This window comes from Echinops telfairi, unplaced genomic scaffold (assembly GCF_000313985.2).
Source record: "Echinops telfairi isolate 266 unplaced genomic scaffold, ASM31398v2 ScPeMD7_7465;HRSCAF=8503, whole genome shotgun sequence".
Taxonomy (NCBI): domain Eukaryota; kingdom Metazoa; phylum Chordata; class Mammalia; order Afrosoricida; family Tenrecidae; genus Echinops; species Echinops telfairi.
The window spans coordinates 8,182,608-8,192,305 of NW_022111365.1; the positions used below are offsets into that span (position 1 = coordinate 8,182,608).

A 9,698-nucleotide genomic window follows, 5' to 3' on the forward strand; every position below is an offset into this window, starting at 1 on the left:
GTCTATTTCAAGAAACTGGCTCCAAAAAATAAAATCAAACTAGTCATTTGAATTTAAGGCTGGTCATAGAATCATTTAATCGGGTTGCCCAAATAATGGCATAACATTTGTGTCTAATGTTTAGAATCCATTTATCCCTCCTTTATTTGTACATTTTCATTGTGAATCTTCACCCTGTGTGGAAAAAAAACTTGAATCCATACTGTGTGATCTCAACCAGCTAAACATTTCATGCTCAGTTATTTATATACATATATAGCACGTAAAAAGATAAGTCAAATTATAATTATCAAATCATCAAAATGATTTTGCATGCTTCTTGTGTTCTTTGCTTTCTGCTCTTTGCTTTCCAGTATTCAATAACGCACAAAAAAGCTTTAAGAGAAAGAAAATGTGTTTTAAAAACTTGTATGGAGTCCCCATTGCCTGTAGAATAAAGTTAGTTGGGGGACAAAGAAAACAAGCACAATTCTTCTGAGAGGGCTCACCCTAGTTAAGAGTCAGCTTTTCTTTTTTGGAGCAAAGTGACAGAGGACCTGCCATATAGCACTGTCCCCAAAGCCACCATAATTTAACAGACACTCCTACAATGGTGTTGTAGTGAACTTCTATAGAAATTCATGACTGGGGCAGAGGGCGGGTTTAAGGCTGTCTCTGAGGAGGTGATTTCACTTCTGTTAGAGGGTAAACTACGGAAGAGCAGCCTGCCGTTTGGGAAAACACTTACCATTACTTATATAGGCCTATAAAAGATTGGTTAATATTAATATAAGGCATTACGTAAATAATCATACATTTTTGACCGAATTTCATTTCTGCCTTTGGTGATCCAGGGCTCATATTATAAGCTATCTGAATTTCAGATTTTTGCATCTTGAGATGTGTGGCATTTTTCATAGGTCGGATAGGAGCGCTATACACTCTTATTCCTCCAAGGAATGTTCTTGCACCACATCCAGTGTTACTAGCCCTTCTTCAAGTTAAGTCTCAAAAAGGCACTTTCCTCCCTATTCACTATCCTTGTACCATGTTCATTTCTTTCACAAAACTAACCAGGATTTATAATAAGATGTTTTGGGCACAGTATTTTAATTTAGAAGGTATTACTGTTTGGCCTCCCTCAATGCTTGTTATACAGTGGGTGTTCAATATATATTTGTTGAAATTAAGTATAGTCTGGGGAGACCTGTCTATTTAAAGCCAAGCCCACTAATGTAGAACCAATTCTCATAGTAGCCTTACAGGTGAGAGCAGAAACACCCCACAGGTTCCTAAGGATGACCACTTTAGGAAAGCAGAATGCCTTTTCTTTCTCCAATGGAGCAGCTGGGTAATTTCAATCCATTGACTTTTCAGTTAGCAGCTGAGTACGTGACAACTGCCCTACTAGGATTCCTTTCAACCTCTATTAGTATATTTAAAACAGATGTTTTGAGGAGAGGTTTGAAGATGGCTTCCAGATAACAAGCACAAGAAGATCTCTTCCACAACTACCAGAGGTCTACTTTCTGGCAGGGAGAATCTCAGCATAAAGCCAAACAGATCCAAATTTCTTAAAGTGAAAGATCAGCACTCCCCCCTCCCCACTGACCAGCAGCACAAGCTGCTTCTGTGAGCCCTGCTCTTCCCCAACACAGCCGATTTTTCTCAGCCATTGAGGCAACCCAACAAGCGACGACTTCTTAATTCATGGGCCTCTGAGAGATAACTTTGCATATGAAGTTTATTGCAGAGATAATTGGTACCTAAGTTTAAAAAGCTTTAGCTTTTACATTTTCCCCCCTTCCTCATTCTTTCCTTTTTTGTTCTTTGGTGCCCTCCCCCATCCACTTGGCCCACCTCCCCCATAGAGCACACATGTTCACAGGGTAACATAAAAGAGCAGGAGTCCTCAACCACCAAGTGGTTTTGCTTTCTACTACATATTATTTTCTTTGGTTTTGTGCTTTTGTTCTATAATAATGCTCTAGTTATATTTTTGAAGTTCTCTCCTATTTCCTCTTCCACCCCATCCTCCTACTACCTCCCCATCACCCCACCAGCAAACACAGGTAGTCCTTTAGATTCCGGCACACTCACCCAAACAAGGGCTTCCCCACTTGCCCCTGAGTGTACTGACATGACCACATTCACACTGCTACAGCACGAGTGTCTCTTTAACCCTGTCTCCCTGAACACTGACCCATTATCTCTTTCTGCTCTTTCTCATTTTCCTTGTGAAATATATTTTCTTTTTTTCCTTGTTTTTGTGAAATATATTTTAATCAAACTCATTAAATTATGATTACCCCTCTTGAAATATTTTCTCATTATTTTTACAAAGTTGTTGGCCTTCCCAAACAGCCATTTATTGTTATTATCATTACTTTTTTTGCTCTCATTCTTCTTCCCCACACTTTCCTCATTTACCCATCTCTCTCTTCTTTTCTCCATTTTATCACTGTATATTTTGAAACTCCTATTAGATGGCTCCCACACAGCTAAACAGATACCTCTACATGATTTAGGAACTCATAAGATGCCAAGAAAACAGCAGTCAACCACAGTAAACCCAAAGAATCAAGAAAAACAAACACAAGCAACCAAGATCGCCCAAACTCAGTAGAATATTCTGAAGAATAGGCCATGAAACTACCAGATAAGAGTATTCAGAAGAATTATGTTCACATACTATCAAGAGATGCAGGGAGCACTCATGAGAGCAATGGAAGAAATGGAAAAACAAACATCCTTAATCCAAAAGAAATCCCAGAACACAAGCAATGAGATAACAAAATTAGGCAACATAGTGAAAGACCTGAGAAAGAGTGGAAGAAGAGGAAGATTGAATTAGTGAGGTGGAAGACTCTGGCTTTAATTGACAAGAGAAAAAATTCAATAAAAAATCAAGGAAATCAGAGCCCCGAGAAAGATGTGGAATATTATCAAGAAAAACAATTTATGTCTCACCGGGATCCAAGAACAAGAAGAAACAAACAAACTCAACAGAGAAAACGGTATGACAAATCATAGAAGAAAATAGGAGAAAACACATTCAAGAATCTGAGAGCATCCCAAATAGGATAGATACCAAAGGAAAAACAGCACATCTGATAGTCAAACTCTAATTTCAAGGAAAATGAGACATTTCTGAGGGCAGCTAGAGAAAAAAGAACAGTCACCTACAAAGGAAAACTTATAAGAATAAGCTCAGACTTCTCAGCAGAAATTATGCAAGCAAGAGACAATGGAGTAACATATATAAAATTCTAAAAGAAAATAATTGACAACCAAGAAACCTATAGCCATAAAAATTATCCCTCAATTAATTTCCAGCCTTATGGCATAGTGATCAGAGAGATATGTCTGTATAGCCTCTATGTGCTTGAATATACTCAAATTTGACTTGTGTCCTAGCATGTGGTCTATTTTCGAATATGTGCCATGTGGACTTGAAAAGAATGTGAATTTTTTTGCATGTGGGTGGAACACTCTGAAGATATCTATCAAATCAAGTTGTCCAAGTGTGCTATTTAGATCTCTAGCCTCTTTGTTGAGTTTCTTTCCCAATGATCTGTCTTTTTCAGAGAGTGGTGTATTAAAGTCACCAACTATAATTGTTGAGCCTGTAATCTCTTTTTTCAAAACAAACATCAAGAAAAACAAAAAAAACATCAGGAAAAACAAGAATGGACACTATATAATTATTAAAGGGACAATACACTAACTAAAAGAACATAACCTTAATAAACATATACACACACCCAACAAAAGATCCTCAAATTACACCAAGAAAATGCTCAGAGTTGAAAGCAAAAATAAACAGCTTGACAATAATAGTAGACTTCAACACACCATTCTAAAGGAAACACAAATAGTCAGGAAAGAAACTTAACAACGAAACTAAAGAGCTAAACAACACAATAAATCAGCTCAACCTCTTAGAGCCCTCCAACCAACAACAATAAAATATCCATTCTTCTCCAAGGCACATGTTCTAGAATAGATCATGTAGGATCACAATGCAAGCCTCGACAAATTCAACTAAATTGAGATTCTACTTCTATTTTCTCAGATCACAATGCTATGAAACTAGAAATCGGTGCTCAGAAAATAGAATGTTTGGAAACTGATGGTGGTAGCAATTATACAATTATATTTGATGTGATCGAAATATGGAATACGTTATATGTATTAAAGCCCAACTAATAAATAAAAAATAAAACTAGAAATCAACACTAGAGAGAAAAGAATAGAAAGAAAAACACATGGAGACTGAACATACTATTTTAAATGATTGGGATGAAATTTTTTAATTATTTGAAAGAAACAAGATGGGTAACACATCATGCCAGGTCCTTTGGACAAATCAAAAGAAGTTATCATGGGGCCACTTACAGCAATCAATGAACACATGGAGAAAAAAGAGAAGAAATGCAAAATTAACAGCTTAATTCCACTAGCATAACGGCAACAACATAAACCCTCCAATAAGAGGGAAAGAAATCATAGAGAAAAAAGTGAACTGGAAAACACAAAAACAATGGGAAAATCAATAAAACCAGAGGTTACTTTTTTGAAAGGATTTTAAAAATTGACAAATCACTGGCAAACTTAACAAAGTAGGAAAAAAAGAGTAGATATAAATATCTAGAATTAAGAGATGAAAAGGGTGACATCACAACAGAGCAAATGAAATTAAAAAGTATAGTAATGCAGTATTATGAAATACACCATTATGTACTACAGCAAGTTTTATCTTCTATTAGAAATAAAAATACCTGGAAATACCCAATCTACCCAAATAACTCAGACAATGTATAAAACCTGAACTGACCCATTACAAAAGAACTATGAACCATCATCAAAAAATTTCCAAAGAAAAAATCCCAGGACCAGATGGCTTCAGAGTTGAAATCTACCAAATATTCAGGGAAGAGCTGTCACCAATTCTACACAGACGATTCCAGTATATAGAAAGCAACAGTAAACTTCCAAACTCATTCTATGATGCCAGCACAATCTAGATTAGCAAACCAGGCAAAGAACCTACTGATATAAAAAACTACAAACTAATATACCTCAAAAATATAGATGCAAAAATTCTGGCCAATAGAATCCAACAACCTATCAAGAAAACAATTCATCATGACCACGTGGGATTCATATCATGCATGCAAAGAGTAATTCCAACGTTTGAAAAATAATCAGTGTAATCCACCACATAAAGAAAATAAAGAATAAGAACCACATGATCATATCAATAGATGCATTAAAACATTTGACAATATCCAACACCCATTTATAATAAAAACACTCAATAAGATAGGAGTAGAAGGGATATTCTTCCAATTCTAACATCATTCTTTAAAGAAATAGAAAAATGAATCACAAACTTCATATGGAGAAGGAAGAGGCTAGGATAAGCAAATAAATTCTGAAAGGAAAAAGAACAAATAAGAGGTCTTTCCTTACCCAATCTCAAAACCTATTACATGGCCACCATATTCAAAATAAACTGGTACTAGTATGATAAGCACTCAAACCAAAGTAACAAGATAAAAAACCCAGAAACAAAAGCTTATCAATAAATTATTTTTTATAAAGGGCAAAAATTAAAAAAAATTCAATGGGCAAGGGATATCCTCTTCAACAAGGTAAAATCTAGAAAACAATGGAAAAGCATCTCCGTCTGCAGAAGAATGAAATAGGATCCATACCTCATTCCATGCACAAAGTAACTCAAGATGATTACAGACTTGAATGTATACACCAGAGTTATAAAGATCATCAATGAGAAAACTGGGACAAACTTAAGGGCCTATTGTAGGGTATACATGGATAACCAAATATAATAAAGGTAGCATACACAGTAGAAGACAAAACAGATGACTGGGCCAATTAAAAATAAAACACTTACACATCAAAATATTTCATGCAGAGTAAAATGAGCCCATGTATTGGGAAAAAAATCTTTAGCAATGACAGAATGGACAAGGAACTAATTAATAAAATCTACAGAATTCTGCAACACTTCAAGAGGGGAAAAAACAAATAATCCAATTAAAAGGTGGACCAGGGACATTAATAGACAATTCACAAAAGACAACTAACAAACACATGAAGAAATGCTTATGTGCACTAGCCATCTGGGAGATACAAATCAAAACACACCCTTACACACATAAGTATAGTACAATTTAAAAAGAGAGATGCTGGAGAGGGTTTGGAGAGAAACAGAGATTGGAAGCCTTCAAAACTGGTGGTAGACCTGTAAATACATATAGCCATTGTAGAAAGCAATAATGGTGCTGCATAAAACAATTAGGTATAGAAATACCATATGACTCTCTCTTAAACCCCAAAGATATAAGAGCGAGAACAGGAACATCGTCTCTCATATTCAATGAAGCAGAGTTCATTCACCATAGCAAGAAGCTAGAAACAGTTCATATGCTCAACAGTAGAAGAATGGATAAACTGATACATATGAACAATGGAACACTATACATCCCTAAAAAACAGAGATGAAGCAACTAATGACATGGAGGGACCAGGAAAACACACAAAAGGACAAATATGGTATGAGTACACTACTGTAAGGGGTAACACAAAGATGAAGGTAGGATTGTGCTCCTAGGTCATACAATCTTTTAATCTAACCTCCTAAGCATTGAGATAGAGAGCCTGCCTATCAATCCTGGACCATATAAAATCCCCTATATATGTACATCTTAAAAACAATGTTGTCAGAGGGCACCTCTCCTCAGCTGGGGTCAGCTTTTCAAGATGGGGGAGAGGGAAACCATTCAGTTGCTGCAACACAAAATTGTGCTAAAGTCACCCCAATTCAACCCAAACATTAACTAGAATGATAAGGAAACCTTACTGGGAATAAAAGTCAAGATAAGGTGATGGGACATGTATGTCTCTGGGAATTTAATTATATTTGGGTTGGTTGGAAAACAGGGATGCTTATTAAGGTTATGGCCGCCATTACTTACTGTACTAAAAATTAAAACAGGAGTTTTTAAAGCACAAAAGCACATGAAGACAAAGCAGGTGAATAAGCAAATGTGAAGAAAGCTGATGGTGCCCGGCTATCAAAAGATATAGCGTCTGGGGTCTTAAAAGCTTGAAGGTAAACAAGCGGACATCTAACTCAGAAACAACAAAGCCCACATGGAAGAAGCACACTAGCCTGTGTGATCACGAGGTGTCAAAGGGATCAGGTATCAGGCATCATCAGAACAAATTATCGCATCATTGTGAATGAAGGGGAGTGCGGGCTGGAGACCCAAAGCCCATGTGTAGGCAATTGGACATCCACTTAAGGAAGGATCACAGGGAGGAGACGAGCCAGTCAGGGTGCAATGTAGCAATGATGAAACATACAACTTTCCTCTAGTTCCTAAATGCTTCCAACCACCGCTCTGCCCCCCACCTCCCCAACTATCATGATCCCAATTCTACCTTACAAATCTGAATAGATAAGAGAATGTACACTGGTACAGATAGGAACTGGAAACACAGGGAATTCAAGGCGGATGATCCCTTCAGGACCAATGATGTGAGTGGCGATACCAGGAGGGTGGGTTGGAAAGGGGAAACCGATTACAAGGATCTACATAGAACCTCCTCCCTTAGGGATGGACAACAGAAAAGTGGGTGAAGGGAGAAGTCAGACAGTGTAAGATATAACAAAATAATAATTTATAAATTATCAAGTGTTGATGAGGGAAAGGGGAGTGGGGAGGGAGGGGAAAAATGAGGAGCTGATGCCAGGGGCTTAAGTGGAGAGCAAATGGTTTGAGAATGATGAGGGCAATGAATGTACAAATGTGCTTTACACAATTGATGTATGTATGGATTATGATAAAAGTTGCACGAGCCCCTAATAAAATGATTAAAAACAAAACAAACAAAAAATACATTCCATTAGTCTTCAGAGAAGATCTAATCGCTCTCATCATCAAGCTCTGGTAACTCCATAATACACTTATAAAAGACATTGAAAAAGGCACTGTTTTATTATGAAACTGGTTTTAACCTTGTCTCCTTATACATGGTGGTCAGGAAACTTTAGAGCAAACTTTTGAAAACTGTTGGTCTAAAACTTTAGGCTAAAAACTAAACTGTAAACAGTCAGTAGAAAAATATATCCTAAGCACAAGGGAAGTAGCCAGTGAATGTGTGCAAATGGTCAATTAGCAAAACACAACCCTGGGCTCTCTATCAGGATTTAAGTGAAGACAAGAAGCAGGCTGTTGCCACTCAATGCTATTCAACTTATCCAAGTCAATTACCTTGTTCTTCTTGGATAAAAATAAATATCTTAAATTTGAGATCGTTGTTTTCTACACTATATATTAAGAAATAAACATTGTGGACTTCCGGGAAGATGGTGACTGAGTAACACATACCAAGAGGGACTCTGCAGAAATCAGCACAGGACAGTTACTAAGAGGCAAATTCCACACTGCAGGTGGCAGGAGGAGCATCAAAGATAAACTCCACTAGGTTTTGAGAAGTTGGGGGCTTTTGGCTTACCACAGTTGAGGCTGGCTAGGGTTTGACCTTGGCCCAACCACTGTCTCAGCTGGAGTTGGGCTCATTTGGAGCCAGCCCAGGGGCTTTATCTCAACACAGGCACAGCTTGTCAATGCGCCAGGGCAGAGTTTAAACCCCTCCAGACCCAAAGTCAGGCACTGGGGCTAAGCTATATTGTTACTTTTGTTTCTCTCTCTATTCACCCACCCACGACAGTCTCATCTGCCACAGGAGAGGGTTTAAACCCCTCCAACCTCATGGTCAGGGACCAGGGTTCAGCTATATTGTTACTTTTGTTTCCCTTTCTTCTCACTGTCCCCCACAGTCTCAGCAGGTTTAGGGGTTTTTTTTCTTTTTCTCTTCCCTTTTCTCTCACATGCCACTGCCGACCTCCAGATCACTCCCCTTAGCCAAGCACACTTACACCTACCTTCCACTCAGATGGGAGAGCTCCACCCTCTGCAGCGTAACCTGAGGCTGAGGAAAGTCTGCCCACCCTTTGCAGTGCTTAACATGTCGCTGGGGAAATCCCACCCACCTTCTTCAGGGGAAATCCTGCCTGCAAGGCTGGGGGATCTCCTACTCATCCTCTGAGATCCCACTTGACAGAGGGAACTTCCTCCCACCTGCCGTAGTGCCTCACAAAGCCTAATGCATCTCGGCCAACACTCACCAATGCTCCATACCACTGCGGGAACCTATGCCCATCCTCTGTAGCGATCAAACTGACCAGAGCAATTCCACCCACCATTTGCTATGCTCTAAACCAAAGCGAGCAACCGACCAGACCTCTGTGACACTCCTATTGCAGCAAGCACCCCCGCACACCCTCTGCAGTGCCGCAAGCTGCCTGAGCCACACCACCATGGATTCTTGTGAGATTACACAGTACAGCACCATCCTCACGGGTCTACAACTAATCAACCAGCACCCCCTGAGGGGACCACCCAACTTTCCCTCCAAATAACAGAATACTGGTTGACTGGGGAAAGAGTTAAGCCACAGGAGTATAAAGCAGTATGCAAATTCCATAGTGCAATTAGCTGCAGGCAGTTCGAAGAAGCATTCCTACAAGCCTCCTCGAGAGAGCCAGTACTCTTAAACCCCCTGTAAAATGGCATTTGGAAATAACACAAGGCAAACAGCAACTAGCCCCAACAACCTCAATG

General features: G+C 38.7%; 1 protein-coding gene and 1 pseudogene across 1 annotated transcript in view; both read right to left on the bottom strand.

Annotated features, from left to right (window-relative positions):
* The window catches only part of LOC101660113, a 27,576-nt pseudogene extending 18,296 nt beyond the window's left edge, over positions 1 to 9,280 (bottom strand).
* Positions 1 to 9,698, bottom strand: part of MARCHF8 (membrane associated ring-CH-type finger 8) — a 65,021-nt gene that overhangs the window by 29,792 nt on the left and 25,531 nt on the right. The window lies entirely within an intron of this gene.